This window comes from Lepeophtheirus salmonis, chromosome 2 (assembly GCF_016086655.4).
Source record: "Lepeophtheirus salmonis chromosome 2, UVic_Lsal_1.4, whole genome shotgun sequence".
NCBI classification, from domain to species: Eukaryota; Metazoa; Arthropoda; class Copepoda; order Siphonostomatoida; family Caligidae; genus Lepeophtheirus; species Lepeophtheirus salmonis.
The window spans coordinates 34,687,970-34,707,812 of record NC_052132.2 but is presented as its reverse complement, the minus strand read 5'-3'; positions in this window follow the sequence as shown (position 1 = coordinate 34,707,812).

Below are 19,843 nucleotides of genomic sequence, written 5' to 3'. Positions count from 1 at the left end.
CTATCTTAATATCAGCTGTAGATAGATACAACATTATTAGGTGTCTGGGTAGGGTTAATAAGAAAAGATTAAAATACATTATATAATTCTATTTCTTGTATTAGATGTAAGAAGTGATGTGTGGTAAGAATTTTTTTTAAATTTTATCAAAACGTTTCATGTATCATAATTTTCATCAATCAAATTCAAATACAGTCGGCGGGCTGGATTAACTGAGTAGTTTAGTGACCCTTGATATGTACTATGGTAAACAGCAATACATTCTGAACTAACTATCTTGTTCTGAACTCCATATACCTCCATTTTTAGGCTTAAAAATGATGTAAAACGTCAATTTTCTATTGACTACTCAAACTTATTCATAATACATAGTGATAAGGAATGTCAAAGCTTACAACGAAAAACTATTCAATGTACGCCATTATTTAATAAAAAAGTATATTTAAAAAATATATATTTCTCAGGATTTCTATTCCATTTTGTAGTTTTTTAAGTGATCCCATTTTGAAATATTAAAATTCTCTACTCATTGTGAATAGATTGCTTTATTGCTGTGATCCTGGTATCTCATTCCCAAGGAAGGAGTCCACTCTACTCCCTTATGAGGTCTGGTAGTTTTCCTCGGATGAATTCTCCTCCTGTCGTGCCTCGTGGAATTCGGCATCCGAATTCGACCATCACTTGAGATAGATGATCCAGTTAGAAGTATCTTCATTCGATTGCCTCGATCTTCCTTTTACAAGGATTAAAGTCATGCAATCGGAAAAAAGTATGATGATATTGTTGACTATTTGCTAAATCACTCCCATAAAAATTGAATCACAACAAAAGGAAAAAAAATCCTTAGACATGCGAATTTTTAATTATTTTATTAATCATACATTTAAGTGCTACTGATACTGGCGATTAGTAAATTAATTAACTGACTCTTATCTGGCCACCAGACGTCCTTTTAGAATTTTATAAAATAGTAGTTATTTTATTTGAGTACAAAATTGATAAAATGTATCTCAATTGTTTTTCAACTGTCTTAAATAATTATTGTTAATTATATTCAATTTATAATCTTTAACCAATTTCCTTCTCTATAGACAATTATATGATGTAGTGTGATATTTACAGTGTTTCAATTCTATATATGTTTACCTTACATAAAGAAGACTGATCCTATGAATCCATTGAAATGCAAGTCCTATATAGTGTCATGCTTTTTGTAATCATGTGCCTATCATAAAAATTTGAAGAATATTTGGGAGGAGGGGGAAAAAAAAATCCAAGTACAACTCCAACTGAGTGGTCCATTAAAATCTAAACACTTTAAATTTTAAACTTCAACAAGATATAATTTATTTATTAGCAATGTAGTTTCAAAAAAATTAAATATATGTGTGTCTGAGATGTCTTAATCATTAATGTAGTCACCCTTAGCGGCAATGATGGCTTCCAGGAGGCGGTGTGAAGCCTGGCACCCGCTGCGGATGTAGTCCTCTGTTATGTCATATCGGTCTCTATAGGCATTGCCCTGGACCATGCACTCAAAAGTTGTTGTCCAAAAGTTTGGCATCAAACCTACCAAGATTGATTTCAAAACGTCATATAGTTGTTTTTTGAGAGACCAATCACTATTGGATATCTAACTTAACCTTTTATTTAGTCTCATTGTGCTCGAAAAAATAGCTTATTTTTGTTTTGGCTATAGAATTAGCCAACCTAAAATCCCCCCCCCCAAAAAAAAAAAATATATATATATATATATTGGCACACATCTTACCCTGACCACATGAAAAAAAGAGTCACACATGCAACGTTTCAGCCTCCCATGTCTAATGGTGTAGGCACTCATAGGGGACATACACACACAAACTCTATTATATATATAAAGAGAGATTACTACAACGACGCATTTGTATTTGAGGAAGTGTCAACGATTTATTTAAAAAAAAATGTAATTTTCTATGTTAATATCTTTCGTATTTTTTTTTTGTGATACTTTTAAAAACGGTAAAGAAAGACAAGTTGTGATTATAATTACAAACCTCTTATATAATATTTTTTACTCCGAAAAATATACATAAATTATTTTATAAGAATACTTCTTATTAATAAATGTATATAAACATTAATTTGTCATGAAGTATAACTAGAAATTGCTAAATTTCAAAAAAACAATGATCCAATTTTTAAAAAAAAGAAGAAAATTCAATTCATATCGATAAACAGTTACAGTTATTTTCCAGGGAACAAACATTTAAAAAGAGGATAAAAAAACATTTTTTATCCTCTTTTGAGCAAAAGTTTTTTATTTGCTCGACTTTCTCTACGTACATATTTGCACAAAGTGCATTGAAAAGCACAATATAGTATTTATAATTACTTGCATGAAGAATCCTTGTTTGATTACAACGTCATACAGAAAAAATATACAAGTACTAAAAGTTTGTAAACACTTAGTACTGAATAAAAGAGTAAATATTATAGTTCCAATATATTTGGGGAAAAAAACACTCTTCATATTTCCGAATAAAAATAAATATTGCATGCGTTAAGTTCAATTTCATACAACTCTAGTATCGATTGGTATGTGAATATTGTCCTCATAGCAGTGAGCTTAAAGTTTAAAAGGAGTATATGTTGGTCAGAGAAAAATATTTTGAAAATTTTAACGTATCAACAAGAAAGGAGTACTAAAATAAAATATATATTTATCTCTGTCAAGAGATATTTTGTTTCTGAATGTTACCGTATTTTTATGACATTCTCATAGGACTGGTGTTTATACCCACTGCCTGTTAGACAATTTTTGCACCCCTAATTATGGCATATGAGTTTAAAAACTACTTTCCAAGTACATAGTAAGATAAATGATAACATATAAACATAGGGATTTTCATGGTACAGAAGAGTGACTCCTCCCCTCAGATAGCTGTACCCCCTCCCCCCTACGCACGCTTAGGCGCCGAAGCTAGAGATTAAACTATCCCTTTTTGTTAAGATAACAACCGTGATAAATTTTTTGATCACACTACCAATCAACAAGGATTATTTGAAAAGTTCGTGCAAAGTCCGAGAGATGGCACAATTTGCGCTTATAGAGGTTATATTAAGTTAATTATCCCCAATAATCTACTACCTTATTAAGATTAATTATCAACTGTTGTGTTCTAATCAGGCCCTAGTTGTCCAAAAGACTGCGTTTTTCGTCAAATAAATGAAATACTGTTTTTTTTGTCACAATTTGAAATTGAAAACTTTTGTTGTTAATTTTTTTACATTTTTAATCAAAAAGTTATATTTCCTTTAAAAAGAAAAATAAAAAAAAAAGGTCTCTGGAGGCGGATAGTATTAAATGAAACATATCGAATTATAGCAGGAGTATCTGCCGCTCAGATTCAGCCAATATTGAATCAAAAAGGTTACTTAAAAGGAAAAAAGTTGTCAAATGTCTGTCGAAATATCCAAAGTGCTATCCATTCTGTAAAAAGTAAGCCCTTATCGCTTTTGATTTTCTTAAGGCATTTGATACAGTATAGTATGACCACATTCTCTATACTACGAAAAAATTTCTTCCTAAGGGTTTTTACAATCCTGTTTGATCTTTACTTTTTAACGAGACCTCTATAATTAATATAGACGGAGAAAAAAAGTAATCCAATAATATTAAATTGAAGCTGTCATAAAGGATGTCTGATTGATCTTCTATTGTTTTTTATATCCATAGAAGAATTAGCCATAAAAATTAAGCACAAGTATGATGGCTGTGGTATTTGATTTAATAACAAACCGCATATACTTGATCTTCATGTCAACCTTGTGACGTTGTTCATAGAAGCCAACATACCAACCCAATAAATTAGGCGAATAGAGGCTATTTTTTTCTTTTTTTTTCAAAAAATTTCAGAAGTCTGGTTTAAAAATTAACTAAAGAAAAACCGGTTTTCAGCCATTAGATGAATAAAGTGTATTTATAGGATTAAGTTTGTACTTTGCAGTATAAAAGAAAAAATTACAGTATTTGGCATAGAGTATGAACTTCAAGGAGAATTTGATTCAAATTGAGTTACACTTAGAACTTTAGTATCTAAAACAATATCTTTTTATGAAAGTTTGCATCTCCAACCGCGTATTGACTTTTATCATACATTTATAGTTCCTATAGTCCTATCCAAGGTATCCATTGTCACATTATTGACAGATTTGGCAATCAAAACGGAGAGTATTGCTTTTTGTGTTCTAATGGGCAATTAAAAAGTTTAAAACAGGGATATAGCTCCAAAATGTCGATAAATTGCAGGTAATTATTTATTCAACCACCATTCTAAGTAGATTTGTACCAATGCAGGTTTGATATCAAACCATGGCTCTTAAATGACATAGAAAACATCTTGGTTGTAGATTCGGGTTCTTGAGCAATAGCTTTGTTCTATTCAGAAAGATACGGTGCTTTTTTATTGAAAATACCAAGGATCGGTGGTGATTCCAGGGACCATGCTATTCACATTTTCAAATATAAATTGTCATCTACATATATATAACTGCTTTAAAAACAATTGTCCGGAGGTATGAACGCTTTCATCGAGGGAGACCATTAGGGTTGATGTTTATGTTTTATATTATTGAATGTATGATTGTTTTTTATGATTATTTGATTTTTAGAATGTTAAATTTTTTTAGGTGTAGGTTTTGGCTAGGAGTACTAATATTCAGCTAAAATTTTCTTGTATTATCATAAATACAACGCAATTTCTCTTAGCAGTTTCAAATTATATTACTTTATGTTTTGTATATATCTGTATATATGATATGAATAAAGATTTAAAAAAAAGAAGTTAAATATGACATTAAAAAAATTCTGTTAATTTTTTTTTAAATAGCTGAAAGGCCAGCATCCTCTCAAAAGAAAAGTTCTAATAATGACTATTTTACTAAAATGACACACACGTCATTACCGCAATACTCAATGGGCTCCCATTAATAATATGAGGATTACCACAGCCTTTACAGGAAATAATATAATATTTCTGTGACGGAGTATATTTTCCTATACATCTAATTATTAGATTATTATAAATTGTTTTACTACAAGAGTCCTACAAAGTGCTGGATATACAAATTGGTACACTGTACTTCTCAAAGAAAGAATATCTTAAGGTTGTAAGCAATGAGAAATGATGCCGTCATTATTAATGGTAGATATGTCAAGATAAGAACCGTAGTTATTGTTAGAACGGGCTAAAAACAAAAAAAAAGAGTAGTACTATCATTTCAGACATAATAAAAAATTTCAATCCAAAGGCCGGTTAATATCGGTCTTTTATAGTAGCTAAAAAACCTAAGTTTGCATGTTTACTAAATATGTCCTTTCCGCTTTTCAGCATAACTTCTTTCAAAGAGACAACACACCTAAAGTTTAAAGTAGTATGTGTGTGATTAATACGTATAATGCTCAAGTATTATGCGTTCTACCTATGATTAATTATTTTCTCCCTTTCTATATTCTTCAATTCTAGCTAGGAATGAAGAAAATCAAAAAAATAGCTAGGACAGTTAGACTGAAGGACCGTCTAACTTGTCTCTATCAGGCTCATTCTTAAATCCATGGAAATACTTTAAGCCTCATATTTTAGTCCATGTACGTTTATTTTCTATCATTATCATTTTTACGAGCAAATAACTTTTTGAATAACACGAAAAGTCGATATCCAACTCCAACTCCAATGCTTGATATTATACTTATATATGACGACAACCGGTTTTGTAGCTAAATCCACCTTTTTTCTTCTACAAAAGTATTTCTTTCTTGAATTTCAACTTTACATATTGTGACTTTAATGATGTCCACAATATCGAGATAGAAAAATAAACTTTGTTATACAGGGAAGATTGTAAACCGTACTCGAATATTGTTTTTTGAGGATTTTCTATTTGATTAAAAGACTCATTTGAAGCCTAAGTTATCAATATTTCATTTTAATCATTAGAGTAATTAGGGGAAAAACAGTAGTACCGGATGGTCCATTGAAAAATGAATACTTAAATATTGAATAATTAATTAAAGTAGAGTAATTGAAATTGATTCATATTTCCGTTTATTAAAGTACTAAAAAAACTGATCTAACTAACTTACGTACAAATCGAGAAAAGGGCACTTGAAAGTGATATACGAATTTCAATTTTAGCACTCCAAACAGTTGTGCGTCACCAAGACAACCGTCTACCCCGTAAGCAAATCCTAAACGTTGAAGAATAAGAATAAGGGCTCTAACAAGCTATCCTCTTCTATGTCAACAATGATCATACTCAATTGCTCCTACAGGGTTTATTCTAGCTAAACTAAAGTTTAAGTTGAATTATTTTTAGGAAAAAATCACTAACGGTATTAAAATTTATATAAAACCATATCCAACATGTTTTTTGTTTTTTTTTCATTTTGTTTATTTTAAAAAAAAATAAACTTTCGTGGAATTCTAATTAAATTGTAACTAACACATGACCTCTATTGTTTTTACATTAAAAAAATGATCTATATCTATGATACATTCCCTTAAAAAGGTATATTGCCTCATTATATGCAATAAATTAATTAGTTTTTTTAATAAGTAAAGATCTTTTATACAAGCAATAGAATAATCGTTCTTGATATTTAACAAGTAGAGCCTTTTCCATTGATAAAAAATGTTCATATATGAGGAGTATACTTTGGAATTTTCTGTATACATATATATTAGGCTTGAAAATTAATATTATATACTTTTTTCTATAGCCTTTGTAAAACAAAGGAAGAGGAAAATGATGTAATAAAGTAAGGCTCGAAATACTAAAAAAGGTCATAAACAATAAAAAACAATATCGTTTAGATGTTGTATCACTATAAAACTAATCTTATTTCCTCTCTACTAAAGAAATGTTTGTAGTCCCTTTGCAATATTGTATACATGATATGTAGAAAAATTAGTGTTGATGTAGTAGAAATCCAAGAAACGAAGGATTCCGTCTTTATTTCCGAAGAAAATCAAAAAAAGACGTTCTAAGTTAAAGAAATGCATTCAGTCACATAAATAATCTTATACTGTATTTGTTAAGAAAGTGTCATTTTTATACACTTTATAAAATAAAAAATAACGTCATGTGATTAATATATTGATATATTTTATTCTTCCTCTAAATTGCCTCTATTGTTGTGTATAATATAAATTAAAGGATTAGTAGGGAAAAGAGGAGGAAAATATTGCAAATATCATGGTTTTCGCAGAATGCAAAAAGGCAATTTATGTGATGATGTTTAGTAAGAAAGTGGAGCTGTTTCTCTGGTAGGTTTTCAGGAATAATGGAATGAATGTCAAATTAATCTTGATATAACAAGGTGTTTGTAACACTAGCTCCGTATATTGTTATACATATTTGGTCATATTTATGGCTATTTGGACATACTTTATCAATGTTTTTAACAAGTTAGTTAAAAAAGACTTGAAGGTTTTCCACGTATTTCAGATCAAAAATATCCGGTAGAAGAATAAATAAATTTATCTTAAATGATAAAAAAATTCAGTTTATTTTTAGGTGGATTATTGAAATACAACAATTATGACGAACTCAAACGGATTCAAAAATATCATAAAGCTCCACTAATTCAGGCAACCAAAATAATACTTAATTAGTATTTTATATTCCGTGCAAAACTACACACGCCCATAGTTTTGTGGCGACATTTCCACGCCAAGATCAATCATAGCAAGACTATTACTCGCAAATACTATTAAGAAAAATTTCAGTTCTATTTTTTATTGTGTCAAATATATTTATGTGTAAATTCAATGAAGTGTATTAAAATAACACTTTACCCCATAATGTATGTATATTAGTGATGACTAAGTTTGGGGTTCGGTATAGAAATCCTAGACACGTTTGAGAACGTTATAATTTTTGTAAGAACTAACAAATTTAATTCATGTTTGGCATGGACTGGTTCTGTATTAATATTCGAACTACAATAAAAAATTCGTTTGGATTTCTCCCAAAAAAAAAATGATGCTTGTTTTTGTAAAAAAAAGAAAAATTCACTATATTTATTCTTTTTAGAAAAGGAGAGTACGAGTTAAATTTTCGATCCATAGAAAAAAATTAGTTCTCGAACAGAGTCTTATTATTAGTGATGCCCAGGTCTTGGAGTTCTTTCGGATATCATCATCACTTCATATAATGATTCATTTTTTTATTTATGGGATTCCATACCTTTATGCTCTTGTCAGGGAAGTAACGATGACTTCGAGATATTTTTACTCAATTAATTTTTTTTATCTGACATATTTAAATATTTATAATCAATTTATCCAACTTTTACGTTTGTTTTAAAATCTTTAATTTGTTTTACCTAATATGTTTACGTTTAGGCTTTAACTATATCTGTTCGTCTAAATAAATATATAAAAAGTTAATTTATATTTGAGGATAATGATTTCTATTTAGCTAATTGATATAATGCTAGATCTTTAAATTCTTAATTGTGAATGTACAAGCTACATGAAACGTCAAAATCACAAACACTAAATTAATATAAAATAACGGCTAATCAATGTTTTAGAATACGTTTTACTTATGTTAATAATAAATTAAAGCAATTATAGAATCGAACCATCAAACTTGACCACCTAAGTACTTGGAATATTCAAAGTTGTATGTCTATTGACGAGAAAACTAAAACTTGGAACTCAAACAATGCTTTTGACTCTGACTTCCTCCATATGAATTTATAAAAAAAAAATACAGTTATTTCTTGGGTGACATGTAACTAGTCGGAGTTATTATTGTTTTGGGTGGTTGAAAATAATTTTGCCATTGATGGTCATTCTTATTTTTAATAAATTTCCTGCTCATCACCAGACATGGATTTAGTTGTAGAGATTAGAGGTCTAAACATAAACGTTTTATCACTCAGAACTACTTCATTAGTACAGCAAGACTGATGGATCACTTCCAATTAGTAAAAATTATCTTGGAGTATATATTCTCTTAATTTAAAGTACAAAAAAGGCAACGTCAGTTTAAAAGCTTGATTGTTTATTAATCCATTTTCAGTTATTACATAGGGAGTAATTTTTTTCAGATCTGGACTGATGCATTGCTTTTAGACACTCCTTTCAGAACGAATTAGCGACGAGTTCTGTCAATCTTCCGTATATTATAATATGTTTAAAGTATTTCAAATGTCCAAATTAAGCGTATTATTTGCTTTTGGGGATATTTTTAGTATAATTTATACATTAATATACTGAAAAAAATTAAATTGTTATGGTTTTTCATACCTGTTGCAAGTTGTTTTTTTTTTAAATTTTTTTGGAGAGGGTGTAAAAACTTTTATTGTATTGTGTTTAAAAATAATTTTTGCCAAACCATTTTTTGATAACTTACATTTTTTTAGATTGTCAAATATTCTAAATTTCTTGTTTTTTCCTGTAAGTATTGCAAATTTTACTTACATATATCAAATTTCCCTTACTAACATCATCCATTTTTGTCTGCCTGGCATATCGACCAGAAGGGGTAGGGCTCACACTCTCCGTACAGACATCTCTGATGGATCTAAAACAATATTTGAACTAAAATGCCTTTGTAGGAAATAGTTTTACTCTCAATTGCCTTTAGAGTGAATAGTCGATGCAGTATAATAGTATATTCTTCAAGTCTAAAGCAGAAACAATTAAAAAAACTAAGAATGCATTTTGCATATTGATATTTGCATATATAGGTACATAGTTATTATATCCATAGTAAAATGTTTAATTACTCTTTGACATGTGTGTGTAAAAGTTGAAAATATTGAAAGTCAATAGTTTACATACAAGGCATACTTTTAACGTTTGCTTTTTTTTTTTTTTTGCATATAACAATGACATTTTCATTAATAATAATCAAAAAAGTGTTTCATACTATGACATATTTTAAACAAGCTTAATAAAAAAAAATTGTATTTAAATATTATGATTTGAAAATAGTAAAATAAAAATGGATGTATTTAAATCATGAGATTTGTTAATTTTTGGCATTTCTTTAAAATCTCAGGGATTTTTGTAGCTTTTCAATCAAAGCATTTTTTTTTATGGTTCACTGCTCTTATAATTATTATTTCATTCTTGAAGAGAGAAAATCTATATTTATAAAGCAAAATGTATCTCTATGTATGTATGGGTCTATAACATACAATATTTATTCATCTTAGAATTGCTTAGATACTTGATTTTGAAAGTAACAATACTTTCGGGAGTGAGTGTCATAGATAAATATAAATATGTACATATATAACTGTCTAAAAGCTGTACGTTAAGATTAATAAAATACAGGCCTTTAGATCAATGGGTGTTAAAATAACTAATGTGCATTTAAATGATATTTTGCAACGAGGGTGGGTAGCTAAAGCGGATAGCGCTCTTGAAACTAAATTGAGTCATTAAAAAAATTATAAAAATGTTATTATTATTTTTTCATTCTTGAGGAGAGAACAATTAAGTGTTGAGTAACTAAGTGTGAGCGTGATCATGAAAAACAGGGAGCAACAATAAAGATTTGGTTTTGGTAGTTATCTTCTATATTAATAACGCAAATCTCAATTATTGAAGCATAGTATGTATGTTCGTCTACGCCGAATTTGCCTCAGGCAAATATCAGGTTCTCCTTCTAGGATCCTTATAATTTAAATCACTAGAACGTGTGCTCATGAGGACGGGAAATAACACTTAGGATTTGATAGATGTACGCCCTTGTGGGATCATAATATAATTAATAATCGATTTTGGAGTTTACATATTTTCTTTGTAAAATTGTCCCATAAATAATTGGCTTTAAATCAAAAACTACATGTCCAATATTATTGAAATCTTTACTAACTTTTAATTTAACTATTACAAAAGTTTAAAATATAAATTTATTCAATTTGGCAGCCTTTAGCATTTTTTACAGGAACCAATCTCTTCCAAACCTGAATTTCAACTGGAACATACTACATCATCTGAAATTTAGTTTCATTTCTTCTCAAGGGTTGCCATGAGAGCATCCTTATTTCTTGAAGGATAAACATTGACCTCCCTCTCCATGATTCCCTAAATGGAAAAGTTCAGGGGATTTAAATCAGGTGAAGAGGGAGGCCAAATAAACTTGTCCCAAAAAAGATAGAGTTTTTTTTTTTACACCAGTTTTGAACAGAGTGGGAATCAAGAACTGGAGCTGAATCCTGAGTGAAGCAAGCTTCTTGATGTGAAGATGCTGTTTCAACCCCAGGGATTTACTTGTATCTTCAAAAAGTCTAAACAAACGTTTTGAAGATTAATTCTTACACAATCAGGAATATAGGTGATTTTTCACAACGCCCGAAACTATAATTGACTCTGGCTTTTGCACTTTGTAGACAAATTTTTGGCTGGAATCAATACTGGCATATTTTGTTGGTTGAATTTCTGACTTACAGTAGATAACTTTTTGTCACAATAAATAAAATGGCATTCTTAAGTAGTGCATGCCAGTTGAGCAACACTTTGCTTCCATCCTTTCTCTTTGTAATGACAACCTTGGCCAAAAGATGACAATACGCAATTTGGTAAGGTTTGAGCCCAATGTCAAGTTTAACAACTTTATTCATAGTGGTTCTTCTTACATTGTGATCCTGGCCCATCTTTTTTATAGATCTACGTGGATTTTGGCAAATTTTTTCACGGATAACCTAGACCAATCTTGGAGTCCTTTAAGTTTTGATTGTTCCACTCCTGGCCTTTTATCAGACTCAACTTCATCGTCCAATTGGTGTTTGCACCAGTAAACAATTTTCCAATTGACCTTGGCAATCTTCTGAATTGACTTGAAAGTGTGGCCAGCTTTTAATAAAATTATAATCTGTTCTCTATGCAACTTTTCCAATTTTTGCAAAAGTTGTATTCTCCAGGGCAATTATGAAAATTTAATGTTTTTTTACATGTATTTTTGGTGGGGAAGATTAACAGCAAAACATCATAGACTGTTATTTTATGCAATACAAGTCTTTCAGATATGAGGCAACTTTAAGAGGCCTCCCTGTATATTCCAAAATATATTTTTAATAATGAGGGTAGCCAAGTTCATTTTTCAGTTTTTTTACATACTTTATATGCTTTATATTTACAACTCTAAGAATGATACAAATTTTACTGCAAGGGGAGGGAGGGAGGGAGGTAAAACAATTATTTTTTTAGTTTTGTTTTTACTTCAAGAACATAGAAAAAAATATAACATACATACGAACATTCAAGAAGGGAGATTAATGATGACGATCTTAATGGGGAATCCAATTAGAAAAACACTTCTTAGTTATTATAATTTATAGTCTATTTTGTTTCTACATTATTTTAATTCATCCGCATGGAATTATATAGACTTTTTTTATTTCTTTGAATGAGTCTTGGGGAGAAGAAAATAAAAAATTAAAACACCACCCTGCTTTGTCATTAAGGAAACATAATGAGTAGAAATAATAATTAATCTTATGCTCCATTCAAACGAAGGAACAAAAAAAATCCTTAGTAGGTCAACAAGAAATTGTTAAATGTTTTTGTTTTTTTTAATCCATAAAAATTCGGTAAAATTCCCTTAGCCTTAGGGACCAAAGGGTCTTTGAACTTATAGTGGTTATCTAAAAATTAACTCTTTCAACGATGATGATAGATATTAAAAAAAAAAAATAGCCAACATGATTTTCTGCAATGATATTCTCTGTTTTGTCAAAAGCAGTATATATTATTTATTTTTTTGACAAATATATTATTTGCATCCTTGATTTTCAGACGTGTTACTTTTTTGACTTTTAGACTTTTAAAACGCTAGGCTTATTTGCCTCATATATCCACCTATAGGTGAAAACTTAAAATTGTGGTTATACTTAAGTAAATTCATTTCTTTAGAAATAACTATTCATCGGAAATATTATTTTAAGCATGCTACAATACATTTACAATGATATATTCAAAAATTGTCGTTCCAGCCAAGATTTGACCATCATGTTATCTGGCTTACCAGAATTTTCAATGTGATGTATTGTACCGATATATTAAATATTAAAAGAGTAGTGGAAGTCAAACATCAGTCGTATAAGCGTTATAATATAACATTGCATTTCTATTAATCTTGGTTTGAGCGTGTTTCTATGATTAAAAGTAGATTTAATATGGAAACACAATGCTTTTAAGGGAATCAAAGTTCTCCCTGTTTCACGTGTGAGTCTTGTAGCTTTGGCATCAATGTCGATCTTGCATGCTCGACCAAACCTTATCAAAAACTCAATTTTGCTACAAAAGACTCCACCAATTCAGCAGAGAATAACCAACTTGCCTGGCTGAAGAAATAAGTAAGCCAGGTCACCTCAGCAATGGGAAAGAAGATCATCTACAGCCATGGCTTGAATTGTATGAACAAGTCTCTCATAACTAAATCTACTTCACCCCCTATTTATAGATTTATATAGTGGCAGAGACTAGTTTTAGACCAACTCAGGCTGCAAAACATTATTCCTCATTCCAAGTGATGAATATTCATCATCTTACACAGACCACATCAATTTTATAGAAAGGAATTACTTGAATAGGGAGGATGCGCATTGTGAAGCGTGTGAAAATTTGAAAAAAGAACCTGTATAATATATTTATAAAAAAGATATTATAAAAAAATATGCACCTCAAATAATATTTGTTCCATTTTGTAATTATCCCATTTTGCAAATAGTAAACATTATAATAATATTTTTTCCGATTTCAATGTAAATTAAAAGCCTCGTAAAAAGAAGATCAAGGCAATTAAAGGAAGATACATCCAACCAAAGAGATATTCGAATTCTGAATTACACGAGGGACGGCGAGAGGAGAATTCATCTGTGGAAAACTACCAGACCTCATAAGGAAGTAGAGTGAACTCCTTCCATGTCAATGAGATTCCAGGATCAAAACAATAAAGGAATCCAATTATTATGAGTAGAAAATTTTAATATTTCAAAATTGGATCACTTAAAATATACAAAATGGGAAAAAAAATCATCCTTCGAGATACATTTTTTTTTAAATTATTATTTTGAATATTTTTCTATAATATCAGCTATGATATTCCTCATTACTTTAAGTTATAAGGTTCCAAAGAAAGTTGTCGCTTTGATTATTTTCTTTCCCTAAAAATGGAAATATATTTAGTTCAGAAGAAGATACAGAATAAATCAAATTGGGGATTTTTTTAGTGGTAAAAAGTTACTCTGAACAATAATAGTCCCAAATTACAATAATCCCAGATATTTCAGAATTCAAATCACTGAGAGAAAAATTGACATCAGTTATTGATTCTGCACTCATAGATAAATACGATGATATTCTTCAATTCATTCCTAACAAATCAAACCCCGCTCGCCCCCCCCCCTAATTGCTCCTCTGTGTAACGATTTTCCTGTACATGACTATATAAACTCTTTTTATTCATGAAAAACGCTGTTACAGAAGTTTTATCTATTTTTTTTTATTATTTGGGGCTTGTTTTAAGGATAAAAAGTTACCGTCTCGAATTAATATGATTCCAGATATTTCAGAATTCAGATAACTTAGACAAAAATGAAATCAGTTTTAGATTATGCACTCAAAGATAATTTTTTGGATATAATTCTTTTTTACAAAATGAGGGATCCCCTGTTTTATTATAAAAAAGCGTTATTGGTAACAAGAAAGATAAATATTCCATAATTTTCTAACTTTTCAAATATTGAAAGAATAATTTTTTAACATAATAACTTAAAACGACTTAAATTCATTTTAATGTACAGTCTATAAGTAAAATAAATCCAAAATGATTAAATAATTTGTCAGAATGTGAAGATTCTTACTAATTTGTAATCTTATTAAAAAAACCATATAATAACTTTAAAACAAAAGTAATTCATGAATAATTTATTGAATCATTAAATGAAATTTTGAAGGGTGCAAGGAGAATACGAGGGAGAAACTGGACATAGTACTTTTAAATTAAAATTTAATTATTGTTATTTATTATCGTAGTTAAAATGTACTTTAATTTATATAATTGTGATAGAAAATTATTTTCTAAAATATCACAGACGCCGAAGTTATTCAGTTTACCTAATTAATAGATTGAAGAACATTCCGAGGTTATTTTGCTTTGAGAATATAAAAACTATTTGTGTGGCTATAATGAAATGCTCACCAATACTTCTTTGCCATTTTTATACCATTATGGTATATAAGCCCCAAAAAGGTCAAGAAGTGCCAATCAATACAAAGGTAGGTATATATATTTGATTATGAGAAAAAAAGGTTTTTATTTTTAGAATTTACAAATTTGAAACTTAACTTTTTAACCAATGTCTTTTCATGAATTAACTGTTTGTAAAAATTATTTGCTTATGGCTGATAAAGTACTGGAGTAATACATTTAGCAAAAAACAAACAAATTGTAGTATATTTTTCACAGTCGACACTATTTTAAATTTGCCACATTATTTCAACAATATTTATTAATAAATATCAATTAAAGTGCTACAATTACTTTTATGAATTTAAAGCAAGGAGATCAAAAAAATATATTTTTATGTAATTTTATAATTACAGCATTAGATTATATAATTTAAATAAAACATTCTATTATATATTTACTATTTTAAACAAATTTGAGATATCAAATTAGCACTTATAGCTTTTGATAAGGTTGCGTTTGACATATCAAATAAAAGCTTTGTTTGAATTGTTAGTAACACGTACGTCTTACATTAAAAAGAATAACGACTTATAAGCTAAGAAGTTGATTATAATCACCTAACAAAAATAAACGAATAGTATCTTACCTAAGCACAAAGCTTCACTTTTTACAAGTCTCTTGCATAATAATTTTTGAGATATTAATCCTAACCCTGGAAGAAATAGAATATCAATTTTAGGGTTACCAAGGATGGTTTGTTATTTTGGAGGTTATACCCTTTAGAAACCCTGGGGGAGTTTTTTGGATTAGACTATTCACAGGCATAAGGATTAGTATCGACACTCTAGTTTTAATAGGATGAAGGTTGCTTATTACGAACATGGTAATAAGGACATTATTACAACAGTCACAAAACTGTATTTATTCTGACTAGACGTTACAGGAGCATATTAAAAAGTACTGGCAATCAAATGTCTTTTAAATGAAATTGAAACCATTCTATCAAATTTAAAGCTCAGGAAATCCCAGTTCAATAACGAAGAGCTCCGAATACCTATAAATATGATAAAGTTTATGAATATTTTTTGATGTAGTTTTTTATCAATTATGTCCTCTTATAACTTGTTAAATTGTTTGCACTCCTTCATAATGTTCAGGAAATTTGTTTTTATTATTTTCTGCTCTGGTTTCACGACCTATTGAACTTGTTTTCGTGTAATATTCATTTTAAAATACTCTTTTGTTAATAAGTTGCTATATTTCGGATTGATTATGCCCTCATCATTTTTTTCATTCCATGGTTGCAAAACATGGACCAGCAGCTTCAATCTTGTTCTCACTGCAACTGGCATTTCTGTTATGGGGCCTGTATGCATCTCTGTCAGAATCTATAGAAGTTTTATCGTAGGATCTTGATAAAATTGTGGCTCTCTGTGGGCTTAAGCCTTGACTTTGCACTTAACACCTGACCAAACAATCTCTAGGGAAACACAGACTGCACAATGAGAGGACATGCCCACCCAACTTGGAGCTTGCGAAAGATGAATGAATTAAGGTACATTATAGTTGTAGTAGAACAACAATATAATTGGTAATTTTAAATTCCCCCAATTAATTATGAATAAGTTTTAATATAGGTTATGAGAAAGCTAATTTGATCACAACTAACTTCTCTGTAGGTTTTAATTAAACTATTAAAGGTCAACCCATGAAATTCAGATTACTTTTTCTCCTCTACGACAAAAAATCAAAGATATTATTTTAAAATAAAAAAAATATCTTTATAAGGTATAATGTAAAAATATAAATATTTATACTTATACTACATATATCCGGGTTTTGCCGAATTTTGAGTGATTGATTATAAATATATGTACATTCATATGAAATGTATATTAAGTATAGAGGGTAATTCTTTTAAACGTTTGCCATTTTCTTGGGCCGCATCACATACCCTTACAAATTAACTTTAATACAAAATCACTCTAATGGAGAGTAAGTCTGTTGCGAATGTGGCTTTACCACGTCAGTTGCTTATTATGCGTCCTTACAACAACATCTTCTCTTACTCAGGAACAAAAACTTTGTGCACTTTTGTTTATTTTGTGCAAATTAAGTATTAAAATAGACAATACATTTTTGGCAAAAACAGTCGGATGTTCAACTCGATTCATCCCAAAATTCATAAAACGTGCCGAACATGAAAACTCACTGACTCTGATTTCCTGGAAACCTTGCAACCTGGTATTGGTCAAAAATTGTGTAAAGTTATGTTTTATTTAGGAAAATAATCAAGAAAAAAAAAGAATCTTAACCAATCGATGAATACAATCGCTGACAACATCGACATAGCGATACGTTCAACTGGACATCTTGTCATTAATAAAACTCCCAATTATGCCCCTTACAAGGCTTCTATCTCCTACAAATAAGAACAAAAAAATCACCCAAACCAAGGCTTTGACCAAATTAAAATAGAAGTCCCCCATAAAAGATCTTGTCTGGTTCTTCTTCGGTGGGAAAAATTGATATCAAACCCAGAAGCATATCTCAAGGAACAATAGATGGTTTGGAAAAAGTCCTCATAAAGTCCTTAGGACCATGAAGGTCATTACCCACAATGAGTTATAGTTCTAAGCAAGGGGCATGTCATACCGCCTTCATCATCAAGCAAGGTCTCAAGATCAACGCCAATATCTACATCTATGTTCTGCTCACAAAAATCTATCAAAGTATCCATAGCATTATAAAAGACCGACGTTGGATCTGGCAGCAAGCCGGGGTAACCTGTTACATGAGAAAAATAACCCCCAATTTTCTTGATTATGAGAATGTGATGTATGTCCCGCCATGCTATTGACCTCCTACCTTCCAGAATTGAGGTCTTTAGACTTTTTTGTCCGGGCAATTTTAAACAGACTTCCAATTAAGATCACCACAGCAATACAAGGTCTTGGAGTGGTAGAATAAAGAAGATATCCCGGACTTGGATGGTTAAACAGTGGTATGTTGTGAAAGTGTAGTCCGAGCTAACGGTGATTTTGTGGATTGAGTGTCAAATTTATGTTATAATGTTGATTTTCGTAAAATTTTTGTAAAAATTGGTTAAGGACTAAAGTGACAACAGGGTTTTTATATCAGATTACAAACGTTTAGATAAAGCAGCTCCTAGATCTAGCAACTTATCTTAACCATGAGACATAACAATATTTATAATTTTTTTTTTATATTTTCTGAAGTATATGTCTCAATTGGGTCAGGATATGACTTTTCAGCGCTCTTTTAGGTCATATCCTAGCTATACAAAAACTATCCTTAGAAAGTGCCCATAATTAATCATTCTAATACAAATTAAATCTAATTTAGACGCTTTTCTAGATAAATAATAATAATTATTATTTTTAAAACTTTCATCTCTGTTTAAGGCTAAAATAAAATTACTAATAGATTATATATCACTGATTAATTTTGTATAACAAAATTATCTGTTGTGTGCTTTATTCATTGGCTATAACAATGATTTAAACAAATAAAAAAAAATATATTAGCTGTTGTAAAAAAATGCTTTATAAGGTATATGGTGTATTTTTTCTTTGCTAGTATTAATCATGGACGTGTGCTCTAACAATCACAAAACCGTCTAAGAAGTTGTTATTTGTACAAAATCTTATTTTTCTAACCCCATACAGAATAAAGCCATTGCACTTACACAATTCGAGATACACATTCCTAAAGCCATATATTGGGGGAAAATGAATTTATTTTTATTCTCCTTATCATACCTGCATACAAATTTTATACATTGTGTCACTGCCACTTCAAATGGTTCACATAGCATTGACTGTAAAAGAGATCCCTTTACTGGTATGTGGAAGAATATTGATCATTTAACATATGTTATTATATGTTCAGTTCAGCCATTGCTATGGTACCTACATGTCGATTTTGATAGGTGTTTCCTTGGGGGGTATTCACTGTTCAATGTCTTAGGGATGTCTCTTTGATGTTGCAGTTGGCTAAATGAACCATTGTTAATTATTTTAACACGTTTACTGCCATGTCCACTATATATGCTGATGCCGTAGTTTCAAAGGAAGCCATGTTTACAAAATAAGAACAAATATACACTCTAAAAAAGGAATAATTTTATAAAGTATTGATATCTTTGAAGTTTAACAACAGTAACAACAAAAAAGAATCAAATGAATATTTTTACCTAGATATCCTACAAAAGACGAATGAAATAATCTACTATGTTTATTCACTGCTATAAAAAAATCAATATTAAATATATTTTATGGATATTAGAAAGGGTTCATAGTACTCCTCAGGAAAGCGGATGCGATGGATTTTTTTAAATCATTAAATATTTTGATTGCCAGGATTTAAATAATAGCAATGAAATTGCACACTATAATAATGTCTTGCAATGAAATTAATTTGGAATTATTACAAAATAACATTGCATAGAATGATGTTACTTCGCTATTACATTACCCACAATAATTTTGTCTCACAATGATAATGTACAACAGGATTTTACCACGCAATGACATCACAACAACGATTTGGTCAGCTCTCCACAATCATTTTGCCGCACACCGTTTATACCTCTACAGACTATTGCAGTAATAAAATCATTTAA